Below are 16,907 nucleotides of genomic sequence, written 5' to 3'. Positions count from 1 at the left end.
CTTCAAAAACAGCTATATTTTCCCTTTTGTTTTTAATCTCTTGATATTATACAAAGGTAATTTTTCTTCTATATTCTGCACTTTTATCTTCACAAAGAGTGGTCTACTTGGGATGTGACAGTGAAGTTTCTAAGAGAGAAGGGTAAAACTTTTCTTTGGCATTGATTCCTTTATGTATAATGTAAATGTTTTACTGTCTTTCATAAATGTTCGAATATACTGAAATTGACTCCATATTTCTTTCTCCGGATGTGAATAACATTTTCCATCACAAGTCTTTTAGAATTGTTTTTGATCACTGTATTGCTGAGAAGAGCTATGTTTATTAAAGTTGATCATCATACAATATTGTTGTTTTTGTTACAATGTTCTCCTGGTTCATATATCTTAATAGTGTACCTGGCACTGTGAATAATCCCCAAATATTTGCTGGTGGATGGAATTAACTTCTCTTTTCCTTCTTGCAGTTTTTAAAGCATGCTTCATGAACTCCATCCATCTTCCTTATCATCTTCAAGGTCTTTCTACTTGGATTCTGTCCCTGTAACCCATATCATCAGTGAGCTTTGCCTAGGCTTTCACATCTTGGGTCATTTTCAAAGCACCTCTCTGTGTGAGTACCTACCTCTACCTCATCCTTCCCTAGGTCCACTTAGGTATTATTTTTTTCCCCTATTAGAATGTAAGCTTGTTGCATGAAATAGCACCTACTTAATAAACACTATTTCATCCATTCATTGATGTATCCATTCATTCATTCTCCCCATTTTTCTCTTACAATAAACTCATTTTTGGTATAAATAATTTCATTCCTAGTTGTATGTGTTGAAGGGTTAATTCCCTCTGAGTGGTATCAATGATGCTGTAATATAAGATTAAAATGTTAGCAAGAGTCTGAAAAACTTTGAGCAGTAATTATGAATTTTTCTGTTATTGTGATTGAGAGAAGAAATTATTTAAATGGGTTCTTAAGGCTTTGAGATGTATAGTTGGTGTCTAATAATCAGATGTACATATGATTTTATGCAGAACTAACTTCAGCATGCCAGTTTCTGTGTTTGTCACTTCCTCCTCCCCTTGTTAGTGGTCCTTACCCATACTGTTCACATCTTGGGGAAAAGAAATATTGAAAGACATATGGTTGGATTCACATACTGATTTAGTAAAGTTAGATGAAAACTCAAATGAATGTTTCTATGCTGTTAGTCTTTTAGGGTTGCCAAGCCATCTGCCTCATTCAGCACTGGTCTCATTATTTTTTGAGTCTATTCGGCATTTTGCTGAGAGGTTGGTTTTGATGGATTTTTTTTAAAGGAGTTGTTTTCCAGTCTCTCTTTTTAAAAAAAAAACATGCCATACAATATAGAAAACATTCTGTGATGGTTGCTCCTTTCTTCTGCTGATGTTAGTGGGGAATTAGATCAGTTGGGAGAAGGATATGGGGGAATTCTGATGGGGAAATTTTAGGTAGAGTAACTTTTTTAAGGAAGAAGTTTGATTCTTTGTTGAGTTAAGAAATTATTATTTTTTTCTTAAATAGCCATACCAGAACTGAAAATAGTTTCCTGAGAATCTCTATCTATTTAACTCTGGTGAATATTCTATTAGCTGGGAAGTTCCATTCTACAAAAGACATTGTTTACTTATAGTAGTATATTAATTTTTTTTCAGGTCCTGGTTCCTCTTGTGGTATAAGAATAAATATAACAGTCAAAATTATTAGTTTCCTCCCTCTTGAGTGTTAGAATCAGGACTAAGACTTAAAGTAGTATACTTTAAAAACTTGGAATTTTTTTTTAAATCATTGAACCCAAAGTATAAGGGGAATATAGTTTTGGCTAGATGGCGTGTATCCATGGATAGAGCATAAGGACTGAAGTTGACATGTGTTAACTGAATTTCATAAACAAGGAACTTTAAATACAAAATAGTGTTATGAAATTAATACCTTTATTGAAAAATCTTCACAATTTAGGGAAAGGATATGAGATATAGGTGGTTGGAATGAAGGACCAAGAAAGTGGCAGGATAACTCCAAAGAGAACTTTCACCATTTTTTAGTTTTCTCTTTCATTCAGGATGCTGGTGAGGAAATGTTTTTTTTGGTAAGGGGATCTTAGAGGCAGGGAAGTCCTTCTTCCCAGAGCTTAATTGTCTTTACCTGGAATGATAAGGTACTGCTAAATCCTATATTCATTACATACTTACATCCTTCAGGGATTTAGAATTTAGAATTTTTAATGAAAATATACCTTGGGAAGGCAAGATAGTCCAAACAATGAATTATTTGGTTACTTTTATCAAATGGTTCATAATAGTCATTTTGAGAGGGAAATGAACTAATGAATCAATTAGACAAGCATCTAATAAACAATAGACAAATAAATACCCACTCTGGAACAGCCACAGCACATGGGAATCAAAGATAAAAATGAAAAAATTTCCTGCTTTTTAAGATTTTAAGTTCTAATTGTATTACAATGTAAATACAAATGAATTTTGTGAGGACAGTGGGGATGTGGTATCAGAAAGACACGTTTACAAAATATCGACTGAAGGAAGTTAGAGATGCTAAAAGGATATGTTAGAGAGAATTCATGGGGGACAGTCATTGTAAAGACCCAAAGTTGGGAGATTGAATGTTGTAAATGAAGAATGACAATTAGGTCAGTTTGATTGTAACAGAACATGTGAAGAGAAAATATAAAATAAGTTCATAGGGCAGATCAGAGCCAGGTTGTAGTGTTTGTATTTTATCCTGAAATCAGTAGGGAACCACTGGAGCTTTTTGAGCAGTGGGTGGTGTAATAAGAACTGTGCTTTAGGAAATATCTTTGACTTGTAGGGATTGGAGTGGAGAGAAGAGAGACTTTGAGTAGGGAAAACAATTAGGAGGGTAATTGTAATTGTTCAGGAGAAAGGTGATAAATACCTGATCTAGGGTATGGCAACTTTAATGGAGAGGAGGAAATAGATGGCAGAGATATAAGGATATAACTGAAATACTTGTCAACTGAATGAATATATGAGATGGAGGGAAGTGAGAGATGATAGAGGATAAACTCAGGGTTATAGACCTGGATGACTAGAAATATGAGGGTCTCCTCAACAGAAATAGGGAAATGTGAAAGAAAGGTGACTTTGGGTAGAAAGATAGTGAATTCTCCTTTTGGACATGCTGAATTTGAGATTATGAATCCAGTCTGAAATATCTAAGAATCAGGAGAAAAGTAAGAGCAGGATATATAGATCTGAGACTTTGGCATTAAGAGAGATGATATGGAGTAAAAGAGAACCCAGGACTTAGCCTTGGGCTATATTCACAGTATGGGGATGGGAAATAGATGATAATTCAACAGAGAATAAAGGAGACTCAGGAACACAGACTGGTAGGAGGAGCATTGAAAGAAATCAGTACCACAGAGCTTAGAAGAGAGAGATGCTCAATTTCAGATTCTACTGAGATATCAAGCAAGTTGAGGAATGAGGAAAAGACATTGAATGATGTAATTCTGGAAGAAAAGGAAAAGGTCATTTAGAGGAAGGGCAATCCACAGGGAAACCATAGAGGAGAGTTTTTGATATTTAGAGGGAAGTATAAGAATCATGAGTGCCTGGGAAAGATAACATTTTTAGTTACTTTCCAATTTTGTCCAAGATACTGGTGATTTACCAAACCCACTGAAACATAGCTCTCTAAAGTCTTTGAAATATTATAAATTGTCAATCTTGGTCCATTTGTGTCAAGGGTGGATTTTTGGCCATATATATATATATATATATATATATATATATATATATATATTTCAGGAAACAATTCTATATATATATATATATATATATATATATATATATATATATATATATATATATATATATATATATATACAGGAAACAATTCCAAATCCTGTAAGTAGGGATCTAACTTATCTGCTTGGAATAGGGATAAAAAAATCCCTGAACAGGAATGATCTTAAATAATCTGCATGTACATGTTCTCTTTCCTACTTCTTGATTTTGGAGTCTAAATTGACCTGCCTAATGTATTTCTGTTTCTAACATTATTCTTCCAAAATAACATCTCAACTTCTAATGGATGAAGAATTGCTGTTAATGTTTGTCTTAAAATGAATAGCATAAGCCATTTTGGCCTTTTCTGCTATATACCACTTAATTCTTCCTAAGAAATATTCCAATGTACTCTGAGCCCTGAAAACATTCAGTGTGGGAAGCAGCTGTATTTTTGTCTTGTTAGTCGGCAACATTAGGACTGCTTTCAGTGTAGTTTTATATAGTTATAAGCACAACAGGTGTAAAGTTGCTTAAGGCGGTGCTTTTTGGCCTTCTTCAATTCTGTTTTTCTGTCTTGAGTATTACTGAATGATTTTCATCTTGATTGCTTTTGGAAAAAGATACAGAGACAAGATATTCTAAATTATAAGAAAATGATAAAATGAGTTACTTGGTGGTTATTGGAGAAAAAAGCAAAAGTAAACTAAACAAAACCAATCACTTAACTGAAAAGACCTAAGCAATCCCCTGAGGTCATGTAGGAGCATGTGACTATCATTCTCTAAGTCACTCAGTTTAAAAATAATAGCAATTATATAGTGCTTTAAGTTTTGCAAAGTCTTGTTTTATAAATAGTTTATCCTCATAACAGACATGGGGAAAGGGTGTTATTATTGCTCCCATTTTTCAGATGGAAAAACTGAGACTGAGAGGTTAGTTGTCCAGGGTCTTAGAGCTAGTAAGTATCTGAGGTTGTATTTGTACTTTTGACTTCTTGATTCTAAATCTAACACTCTATTGTAACATCTAGCTGCTAATCTACAACATAATTTGAATTATAAAACTTGTATTTTCTTCCACCTAAGTGAATAGACAAATGTCAGAATATAAACCAGACTCTGAGGCCAACTGACTACTCAGTTGGGAGAGAAAAAAACCAACAAACTTCCAGTGTATATTACATGGATTTCTGGGAATTGTAGTTCAAATATATAAGTTTATCCTACCTATGAGCTTCAGGAATGAAAAGCTCACTGTAGCAAATTTAAAGAGGTAACTTAAGAGAGGATGGAAAGCTGAATGGTGCAGTAGACAGAGAAACAGGGCTGAAATCAGGAGGACTCATTTTCCTGCGTTCAAATCCAGCCTTAGACACTTATTAGGTTCTGTATCTAGAAAATGAATTGGAAGAGGAAATGACAAATTACTCCAATATCTTTACTAGAGTTGACCTCTAATAACAAAAGTGAATCTCTTCACTGTATCGATGTTAACTGCATGGCACTAACATTCTGCAGGGAAAAGATTCACATTCTTTATGAAGGTTTTTAGCATAATTAATAAGGACTCTCCTTTTAATGGAATGGCTGATTAACAGAGCTCTCTTGCCCCATCCTTAGTTCAGGGCTACTCTCTCATTGTATAAGCCAGGAGTAGTTTTTTTTTTTTTTAGCTCCTACCTTCCAGTATTGGAATTGTATAAGAACCTCTCTCCAAAATTCTTGGTGGTCTGATTTTCTAACTGGGCTCCCCATGCATGCTTGAATAATTAGCAAGCTTAGAGTAATTTTAATAAATGTGTATGTTGACCTAATTCTGGTTTGTTCTTTCTTGAGACTAAACTCAGGAGGCTGATGATTGTCCATTATAGGACAAAATCTAAAAGCTGACTCCATGTTTAATTTAATTCTTTACTAAATGGATAACTCATGGAGGTTTCACCAGGCAAACCTCAAATGGGGATCACCAAGAGTTAGACATAGTTGAAAGAATTGAAGAGTATTAACTATAAAATTTAGAGATGATGGTGCTGAAAGCTGTTGGGTTGCTGGGGGAGGGACCCAGAAATGTTCTAAGGAACCCTCCCTCCTTGTTAGAAGATGATTTTCAGGGAACTAAAGTAGACAGGAATGTTTATTGTTCAAGCTTTTATTTTCCTGAAAGCATGTGAGTCAAGCAGTTTGAATCAGAACTAGTTGAGTGACTTTTGGGCAAATGGGAGAGATTTTTAAAGAGACATCTTAAACCTCAGTCAAGTACCCATAGGCTAGGGAATTTTCCATTTGGAAAGTTCCTAAGACAGAGTTCTTAGGAAGTGAAGGGGGAGCAGGATCATATACAAAATGCTCTATTGGGCATTCAAAACTTTTTAGAAATAAGGTCATTGCTCCTTTTCTGGTCTTCTTACACCTGACTCCCTGACATATCCTCTTAAATTCAATGACACTGGACTCCTGGTTATTCCATATGTTAAAGGAAAAATATTGAAGAAATATAAACTAAGCAACCTATCCCCCTACCCCTATATCATTGGTCTGACTCTTACTTAGCCTTTCAGGATGTATGTCTGATTCCAGTAATGTCCATATAGGTCACTCCTCCCCACCCCACTCCTCCCAGCACAGGTGGTGGGCTAGGTTTCCTATAAGAATTCTGCCCCCCCCCCCCCGCCCCCATGCTGGATCCACAACTCTCTAAGCCCAGCTACTTGTTTGTTGACAGTTGACTTTTTCCCTTTCTTTATTGGTTCTGCTGTTCTTCCCATTCTAAGTTGTAGATGTCTTCTTTGCATAAACTTATCTTCTTAAAAACTCACCTTCTCTACCCTGTTAAAGAACTTAACGTGTGATTTTTTTATAGGAACTTTTGAACTTTTAGTATTATCCTGTGAATTAAAATGTAAGCTTTTTAATTACCCTTCTGAGTCAGTCTGGTGATTTCATCACCTGAACCAAAAACAAATCGATCCTTAAAATCTTCCCTGCATCCTCCCCATCTTTCTAGCATAACAAGGATCACTGAATACTCTATTCATACTGGATATTCCTGGATACTCCATCTCTCAGCTCTGAGCATTCTCTCTGGCTGTTTTCCATATTAGTGAAGTTTTTCCAACTACTGTGCCTACCTTTCTTAAAGTCCTAACCAAAATTCCTTCTATAAGATTTACATCATCTACAGGAAACCTTTTATAATCCTTCTTATTTCTAGTAGCTTTCCTCTGTTGATTATTTAGTATTTATTCTATAAATAGCTTGCTTTGTATATATATATATATATATATATATATATATATATATATATAATTAGTTTGCATGGTGTCTTTTCCATTAGATTGCAAGTTTCTTGAGGACAGGGATTACCATTTACCTATTTTTGCTTCCCCAATGTTTAGCATGGTACATAGTAGATGCTTAACAGTTATTTATTGATTGATAATTTTGGAGATTTCAAAGAGAATTTTCTTTTGTTAAAGATCTTGAAAGATACCATGAAATGTCCATGGATACTTTAATAGGTAATATTGAATTGAATCAGATTAAAGAAAGAAATTCAAATTATAAGAATAAAATATTTTATGGGACAATAGGAATTATCAAATTTATAAAGTACTTTGCACGTATTATAGCATTTGATTCTAATGACTCTATAAAGTGGGCACCTGAAGTTGAGAGGTTCAGTAATGTCCAGGGTCATCCAGTTGGTATACACATAAAGCAAGATTTAAACTCAGATATTCTTTATTCCAGATCAGGAACTGAATTAGACTGTCTAGTTGCTACTGTCTCAAGACTAGGACTTTTCCATTCAATATAATTCCATTCTCTCTAAGAAAGAGAGTTCAAATTCCTGGAAGTTCTGTTCCTGCAAAAGCATTTTCATTCATACACTTAGAACCATTTAAATGACATTATTTATGAATATAGGAACCACAGGACTCCCTGTGTCTCTCTTAAAAGTCACAGTTGACCCCAGCTGGGAAGTAGGAGAGTTGACTCTGTTTCTCCACTGCACTATCAGCAACTTCACTTTCCCCTCATTTGGCTGGAGATCAAATGGTGTATTGATTTAATTGATTAGTAGAGGAAAATAGTATTATTTGGTTTTCATCATAATCATTCCAAAGGCATACAGAGGATGAGTAATTGGCTTCTGCCTGATATCACATTGCTAACATTACTTATCTTCTCTGTCATTGATACTTCTCCACTGTTTAGGTCTTTTCTTTTTAAAAATTACCCTCCTTTCAGTAGCAACCTGCAAGGGAACACTGAGGCTCAGCCTAGTTTTAGTATGTCACCACTGGGTAAGATTCAACTGCTAAATTGTCCTGGTTTAGAAAAAAAAATTGGCAAACATCTTCCTGGTTTTCTTATCCTCAGAAATTGCCATAGGCATTTTTCCAACATCTCTCCACTCCTATCCTCTTCCCCCAACCAATTCAGTTTTACTCACTGAAGGGTCAGTGCTGTCTCCCTGAGGAGGATCTACTTCTTAGATTAGTAAGGAAAAAAAGAATAAAACACACCAGATGATTGTGAAGTACATTTAAAAAAGCAGAGGTCTTTATTTATCTACTTAGTTTTAGATGCTCCTTGATAAGGAGGATGGCAAAACACTAATTTTAATGACTTAGGCCTATAGTAAGAAAATGATCTGAAGTAGAATGAGGAAATGGGAAAGGAAGGTTAGACTCTTCTCCCTTATCCCTTTTTCAATGGAGTTTTGGGAGGGAGATAGACTTGAACAAATTTCCAGGTGCTTGGAATTCATTCAGAGTTCAACTTATTTGTCTCTTCTACAGCTTGAAGATTTTGATCTTCAAGCCTATTGATTTTGCTATTGTCAAGCTAGGTGGCCAGAAAAATGAGAAGTGCATGTTAAAAACAAACCTCCCATCTCCATTTCCCTAGTGCTGTCACTGTGAGTTGCGGAGGTGGCAGCTAAGGAGGAGATGTGAATAATTGATTTTTCAGCTTGCTCCCCAGAGTCAGTCATTTCCATCAGTCAGCAGGTGAGTGAAATTTACTTCAATCTGGATCGAGCTCAAAGCATTTGATAGCATTGCTTAAAATGGACTGGCTTGACTTGACTGTTAATTGGCCACATTTAGAAGGTGAGGTTTCCTGGGTCTCTCCTTCTTGTTACCCCATGCATCACTCATCCCATTTCAGAGTTCATTTCTGCTCTGCTGGATAGTCCTTGAATTGTTTTACTATGTGAAGTACTCTGGCATTCTATTGTCTGCAAAGATCTCTCTGTCTCTTCATCCTAGATTTTCTTCTGAGTTCCTGTCCCATATTACCAACTGCCTGTTGAACATTTTGAGATGGATGTTCTTTAGGTTTATCAAACTCAACATATCCAAAGTAGGATTCATTATCTTTACCCCCTAAACCCTCCTTACTTCTATTGAGTATATCATGGTTTACATATTGCCTTAGAGTCATGCTAGAGTACTCACTGCCCCTCTCCCCATATAAATAATCAATTGTTACAACTTGTCATTTTTTCCCCCTATTGCATTTCTTTTATATGACCCTTTTTCTCTACTCTTCTAGTCACTACCTTTTACAGATTTTCATCACCTTTAATATGGAAAATATTATAATACTTTCCCAACTCCTTGCCTCAAACCTCTAATTGGATTCATCCTCCACACACTTCCACAATGATTTTCTTTGACTATGTCATTCTCCTCCTCAATAAATTCCAGGGGATCCCTTTTACTTCTAGAATCAAATGCAAACTTAACCTGTTTCAGATTTCAAAGTCTTGATACCTTCTTCCTGTCCTAACTTTCTAGCTTCCATAAATATAATTCTCTTCCATGAAACTCTATAGTCTAGAAAAATGGTTTTCTTACTGTTTTTCACAGCTGCCTCTCCACTCTTTTTGCCTTTTTCCTGGCTGTCTCACTTGCCAAAAAGGAATTTCATCCTTGCACCTATGTGTTAGAATCTGTGAGTTCCTTTAAACTCAGCATAAGTATCACATTCTTATTGAGATCATTTCCTTCAGTTGCTACTGTCTCCCCTCCACCCCATTAAAGTTACTTTGAACCTATTCTGTACATGTTTTTCACAACCTATTCATGTGCATGCTGTCTTTTTCATTCAAATATAAATGCATGAAGGCAGAATTTATTTTGCTTTTGCTTTTGTAGCCTCAGCATCTGTTACTATATCTGGACCATAATAAGTAGCACTTAATAGATGCTTGTAGATTTTTTTGATGCTATCTCCAGTCATCCTGATTCATATCTGGTCATTGGAACCAGAGATGACTCTGGAAGAGAGAAAGTGAGGCTGGGTAACTTAGGATAGCACTTCCTCACTAACATTCAATTCATTTGCATCATCTCCTCTGATGTCATGGTCTTCTTTGAAGATGAAGGAGAAATACCATAGAAAGTACAAGTTAAAAAAGTGTTTTGCTATCTTGAATTTTTTTTTCTCAGATGACTGATGATGGTATAAATTTTAAGAAAGATGAGGAGTTGGGCAGTCTTTTTAAAATTTATACCATTGGACAGATGTGCTGAGAAAGATCCTAGTTTCTTTATAGTTTTCAGAGAGTGAATGAGTGACTTCTCTTTGCCCCAGTTATAGCTCTTTTTGGGTAACCAAACTGAGAGGTAAGTCTAAGGGATATTCCTTCTCTTCCCTGCACTTGCTAGGCTTTACTGAGCCCTGGTCACAGAACGTGGGACCTGGTGACAATGCAGTAATTTTCAAACTTTCTGAAGTATTATTCCTTTTTTACAAAGAAAAAATGTCATTCTACCTTTTCACTTTTATAAATAATTTTAAAATTATTTGATTTTAATTAATTTTTGAAAATTTCAAATTATTATCTAAAAGTATTCTTAAATTATTTTTATTTGAAACTTTAGTCTTCTAAGCTGGGCTTGGAATTTTACTGCTGGTCTGCATACTGCTGGCTTGTTGAGCTTGAATCTGAGCTGAACTGTGGTTAACAGTCTCCTGCTGATTTTCCAACTGTCCTACCTATACTGGGCTATACTCAGTGGTAGGATTCAAACGGGAAAACCAATACCTCATTTTATGTTGAATTTATGAAACCAGCTGATAATTTATTTTAATTCCACTACTGGCTATATTCTCCTTTTACCCACTCATGACAGACCTTTACTAAAGTCCCTCTAGGATAGCTGGAATTGAGAACTTGTTTTCTCTGTTTTTATTTTGTGGGTTCTGACACTTTAGGGTATGTTTAGAGGCTTCATTAAAAGTTGTTTTGGGAAAAGAAAGCTCCAGAAAGCTTTCTAGCTTTGCACTGCCATCTTAGTTCCACCCTTGGGAAGTCTTGGAAGGAATGATACTGGCAAAAGGAAGGACCATACCTTGTTGAAATTTTATATCTCCTTATAATTTTATATCTCCTTATAATCCCCAACCCAGTGCTCTTCTTATAAGCACTTAATATTTATCAAATAAAATTTGACAACATTGATAATCTAGATTGTATGTGATATGCAGTTCTTATGCAGAATTATACTAGTAAAGGATCTAGTAGAGTCAGTTTGAAACTTTTGTTGCTGTTGTCATTCTGGTTATTATCTCTTAGAATTATCAGTTCTCTGATAATTGGGATACTTGGAGAGGGTTAATAGAATCAACTGCTCTTTATGGCTTCTAATATAGCTTTTTGTTAATAAAGATTGTTTTCCCCTTTGGATGTGAACAAAAGAGATCTCACAACTTTCTTCCTAAAATAAATTTAATATTTCAGTATTGAAGAATATTTTGTAGCATTCCATTATGTGGCATTCCCATATGGGACCAGCAAAACCTTTCCATGTTTTGAACCTGCCCAATGCTTTTAAAACCACCCAGCAAACAATGATATTATAATGATTAACAATCCTTTATTTTTCTCAAATCCTCCTATACATTTTTCTTATACTTTTTTTGACTACAGCCACTATCACTATCACTCTTGCCTTTATTGGATTTCGTCATTTCTATTGTTAGCTGTTATTAGATTTTTGAAATCCCTGATTGTTCAAATAAATAAATAAATAGATAAATATTTATTGATACCTTTTGTATTCCAGGCTCTGAACTAACTATTAGGAATATAGAGTTAAAAGTAAAACAGTTTCAGTCCTCAAGGAACTTGCATTCTATAACTTAAGATAAATCTGTTAACATAGAAGTATACCGAAGATGGGAGGAAATGGAGTTCAAAAAAGGGGGCTTAAAAATCAGGTTCATTTTGGGGGGAAGAACTCTAAATCTCTGACTCAGGGTGGTCATGGGTTACTACATAAAGTTCACAGGTGACTACAAAAAGGTTGTAGTCACAGGTGACCACAAAAAAGGTCACAGATTAAGTTCTTTGGAGAAGCAGCAAGATAGTGAATTTATTAAAGGACTGGATAATCAGCAGAAGTTAAGGTTTAAAAGGTTAAAGTGCTTAAAAGGAAATAAGGAAAGAAAAGAAACTTAGATCAACATAAATCCAAGCAGATGGAGCTGGGAAACAAGTGATCAATTTAAATAGGAAAAGGGAAAAAAGAAGAAGCTTAGAGGAGAGAAGACAGAAACAAATGGCAGGAAGCCCAGGAGAGAAAAGGAGAGAAGCTCAGACCAACATAGATCCAGCTGCATGGAACTGGGACCATATTGTTCCAGCAGCATGACCAGACTATGTGGATCAAGCTTAGAGAGAGAACAGAAGCAAGTGACTGCTGGGAGTCAGGAGAGAAAGAGATAACTTGCACTTTAACACCTTTCTGGTAAGCAGAACAAAGGTGGTGCTTGAGGAGTGGTTTAGCACTCCAGGTAGTCTCCCCTGTGGCACATGCCACAGGGACAATCCTCAAGAAGTGGCTAAGAGTAGCACTCACTCTCACTGCACATGAATAATGTTCTATGTATTACATGCTATGCCTTCTCCTGACCCCCCCCCCCAAAGGCATGACCAAAAATTAATGGTGAACATCTCTATGTCCAAGAGTCCCCCGTTACAATACTAAGTATACAAAAATAATAATTTTTTTTGGAAGAGAAGGACAGATGGATGCTGGGATTTATCCTTGACAACTACATAATTATTCATTTTGATCATTTATTAGGTGCTATAGATACAAAGACAAAAATGACCCTGTCCTTATGCTCTTAGAGTTTACATTCTCTTCGAGAGGGAAAGGAAATAAAATTAGAGGATATAATTAAAATTATAGGATATGCCAAATATTATGCTAATTCCTTTACAGATACTATTTCATTTGACAATGATGGATCATGGGTATTCAACATATACACAGAGAAACAAATTCAAATTAATTTGAAGTGAGAAAAAGCACAAATAAGTGGGAGGATCAGAGGAGGATTCTCAAAAGAGTTGGCTTCTAAGCTGAGAATTCTATTTGGAGGAGCCAGGCATGGGGAGTGGTTTGTGCTTGTGTACGGATATGGGAGATGAAAGGTTGAATAGTTCACCATTTAAGTCTTAGATAAAGTAATTAACATAAAGCATAGGACTAATCCTTACAGAAAAATTCTTGCTTGCTACTCAATCTTTCCCCTTCCTCCTTCACTCTCTTCCCCTCTATTTCTCATAGACAATCTGCCTCCTCCTGTTTAGTAGAAACAAAGGAGGAGGAGAAAGAAAAGGAGGAGGAAGCTAAAATGGGCTTAAAAATAAAGGAAATCTTTAAAGCATTTAATTTAGTTTTGTTTTGTCTTTTAATTGTAGTCATTGAACTGAAGAATTGATATTCATGGTTTAGGCCAAATTGGAAATTTTCAGTACAAGTGGTGCTTCCTAGGCATTTTGAGGCAGATGAAAAAGATGCTTTAAAAGAGACACCAGAGGGATTCTGTGTAGATCAAACTATATAGTGTTGGCCTTTAATAACAAATCAATGGTCACTGGATATTGCTGACTTCCTGGAGAGGGAAGATTCATATTGCTTTATGGAGGTATTTAGCATAATTGATAAGACTCTCCTTTTAATGAAATGTCTGATATCAAGTCAGACCCACCTACCCCAGCATTATGAATTGTCTCCCCATCTCTATTGTTTCTATATTTAAGTGGCAAAACATTCTATCCCCCTCATTTCTATATTTCTTTGTATATGGAAATTACCAGTTTCTGTGAATTTCTACTTTGGAAATCATCACTTGTCATAGTATGTACTAACTATGCTTTAATTGGGGCAGCTAGGTTGTATAGAGTGCTGGGCCTGGAGTCAGGAAAACCCATATTCAAAAATTCAAATCTGGTCTCAGACACTTATTAGCTATGTGATCCTAGGCAAGTAACAATCTTGTAAGCCTCAGTTTCTCATCTATAAAATAAGCTGGAGAAGGAAATGGCAAACCACTCAATTAGGTATGCCAAGAAAACTACAAATGGGGTCATGTAGAAATGGACATGACTGAAATGACTCAGTAACAGTGAAGTCCTATATTAAAGATGATGATATATAAAAAAGCTTATTGAAAATATAAAACACTGTGAATGACTTAAAGAAGGCAGGTCAGTGTTTTTCTTCTTATTTTAGTGCTGTTTACAATCACTTAGTCTATGAAAGTTGCTCATGAGAAATCCATGTTAGTCAACTAGTTCAAGGAAATCTGTTAAAAACATGATATAGAAATCTTGATTTAGCCTTAGAGATCTATGAAAAATCGATGCTATTGACCCAGAATTTTTCTTTTTTAACTAGGTGGTTCACAGGTAGTAGGCAGACATACAATATTCACCCTGTTTCCTACCCACATATTATTATCTGTGACTAATTCTAAGCTGATGGAAGAGAGTCTATTCTCAAAGCAATCCTTGGGGAGCCAAATATGATATATCCTTTGATTCATTGACTTCCCTGAATTCTTTATTTTTTGGCTCATTATGGTAATCCTCCTAATAGATTTGAAATGGTATTTTCCTGAATATTTCTCACCCGTCTTCATGAATTTCAGGACTATATGGACATATTACAGGCTTTTGAAAAAGGCCACTACAGCAGTTGTTCATGTGCATCACTGTAGCATACCTTTTTAGTTGACTTTTTTATTATTTTCCCTTTTATTGTCTCTTGGTAGGGACAGTATTGGAGAAAATCAGCAGATGAATGGACCACTGCTGATGTGGTGGGGCTTTTGTCTGAGTCTGTGTGGTAGTGTAAACATGAACCAGTATTTCATTGACCCCCCATTGCTCATTATTTGAGGCCATTTCCTCAGCATGTTATCACAGAATACTAAAGTAAAGTTGAGATTACTATTACTTGAGAATGAAATGGAGAATAAAAGAAACTTCTTTGTGGAAAGAAAATTAGACCATACCCACATTGAAGGAAATCACCACAAATAGGCCATACATTTTATCTAAGCAGTCCTATTTACTGGAATATAATATGTACTCAATCCTTATTTCTCCCTCTCCCAAATTTTTTACTCCCCCTCCTGTCCCAATCTGGGTCAAAGTCTATTTCTGTTTTCTTTGGTTTTCAATGATTTCTTGTAACATATTTTTTGTGACTGTGAAAATCTTAGACAGTTGTTTCTTTTTTGTATGGTTTAATTAAAACACTTTAGGCACTACATACTAACCCAGAAGTTTCATCTCTTTTTCATTTTATCCCAGGTTCTACTACTGGTGGCCCTATGGGAATGTGCTAGGATTAAAATGAATAATTTATGGTACTCTAGACAAACTGTTTTTATCTACTGGGAGCTGATAGTCTCCTGTTTTATAAAGTTCTTCCTTAGTTGAAAAAACAAAATTTTGAGGGACAATTAACGTGTCCTCCATTCTTCTTAAATAAGTAAATTCTACAACAGAGGATACTCTGTATGTCCAATGAAAACTTTTAATGATTAGAAAAATCATATTCACCTTTAAAATGAAGAGTAATGACCTGTGCTATAGTTTTATGAGCACTATGAACTAAAGATAGATATTGACTTGAGTAAAAAAGCTGTGAGTATTAAAAAGTTCTCATATAAAAGTCAACTACAATTACCCCAAGGAAAATGATAGCTGTATCATTGTATTGGATATAATCCCTCTTAAGGATACTTTAGTTTTATAATTGAAAAATAAAAGGGTGGGCTAGATGGTTTCTAAGATCACAGAATCGTATTCAAAGGGACCTTAGTGGCCATGAGCCCAACACTCCTATTTTACAAATGAGAAAACTGAGATGCAGATGTTAAATGATTTGCCCAAGGTCATAGAATTAGATATATCCAAGGTAAGATTTAAATTCATTTCTTTCTGATTTGAAATCCTGCACCCTGTTCACCCTGTTACTTGTCCCTTCTAGCTATAATATGCCATGCCTTCTGGGCTCATCTGTGCTAAATCTTAACCTCAATTTTTCCAAGAATGAGTAATATCATCTGTATAGCATTAATATAGTACAATAACACTTTAAAATGCTTTATGTATAGTATCTCATCTGATTATAGATCATAATCCTTTCCAGATATAAGTAGATAGTTTGAGCTACAAGTATACTTTTTGTTTTCAGTTCCTCAAACTCCCTACTCTTCAGAAACTATCTAGTGAATTACTCTCACTTTAAGAGTATCTCTGAGTTTTGCTAGGCTAGGTCTCAGGTGACAGATACAGTGTCCCTAAGCCTATATTCAAAACTTTTTTTAGTCTAGTAGTACTTGTCCAAGGAAGCCTGAATTCCATTGTTATAGTGTTGGAAAACCCATGATTTATCTCCACCCCAAGAAGCATTGGAGTGGAACCTTAGTGGAAGAATATAGTGTATTAATAAAGTATATATAATAAATTAGCACAATTATAATGAGAATGTTATACAGAAAAGTACTCCCCTTTTTCCTGAGTCCCCTGGATTTTCTTTGAGTTCAGTTTTATCACCAGATGATTTCCTGTAGAAAATAACAAAGGAGGGAAGAGAAACATAAGTGCTTCTGTCATTGGTATTCTATATGGTTTCTCTGCTGATTTCACTCCTATTTTAGAATATTACATTAATTACCTGTCAAGTGTATATCTTAACTTTCTCAAGGCAGGAGGGTCAGTCTAATTAGTGTTGTTATTTTTTATATTAGTTTTCTAACTATATTGCATTTCAGTTTGTCCTTAACTATTGCAGT

General features: G+C 35.2%; 1 long non-coding RNA gene across 1 annotated transcript in view; it reads left to right on the top strand.

Annotated features, from left to right (window-relative positions):
- Positions 1–549: 549 nt before the first annotated feature.
- The window catches only part of LOC141521018 (uncharacterized), a 38,182-nt gene continuing 21,824 nt past the window's right edge, over positions 550–16,907 (top strand). Inside the window, exon 1 of the long non-coding RNA XR_012477827.1 lies at positions 550–613. This is a non-coding gene — a long non-coding RNA (uncharacterized LOC141521018). The remainder of the gene's footprint in view (positions 614–16,907) is intronic.

This window comes from Macrotis lagotis, chromosome 1, assembly GCF_037893015.1.
Source record: "Macrotis lagotis isolate mMagLag1 chromosome 1, bilby.v1.9.chrom.fasta, whole genome shotgun sequence".
Classification (NCBI taxonomy): domain Eukaryota; kingdom Metazoa; phylum Chordata; class Mammalia; order Peramelemorphia; family Peramelidae; genus Macrotis; species Macrotis lagotis.
Note: the sequence above shows the minus strand (reverse complement) of the source record. Positions and strands in the feature narration are given on the sequence as shown.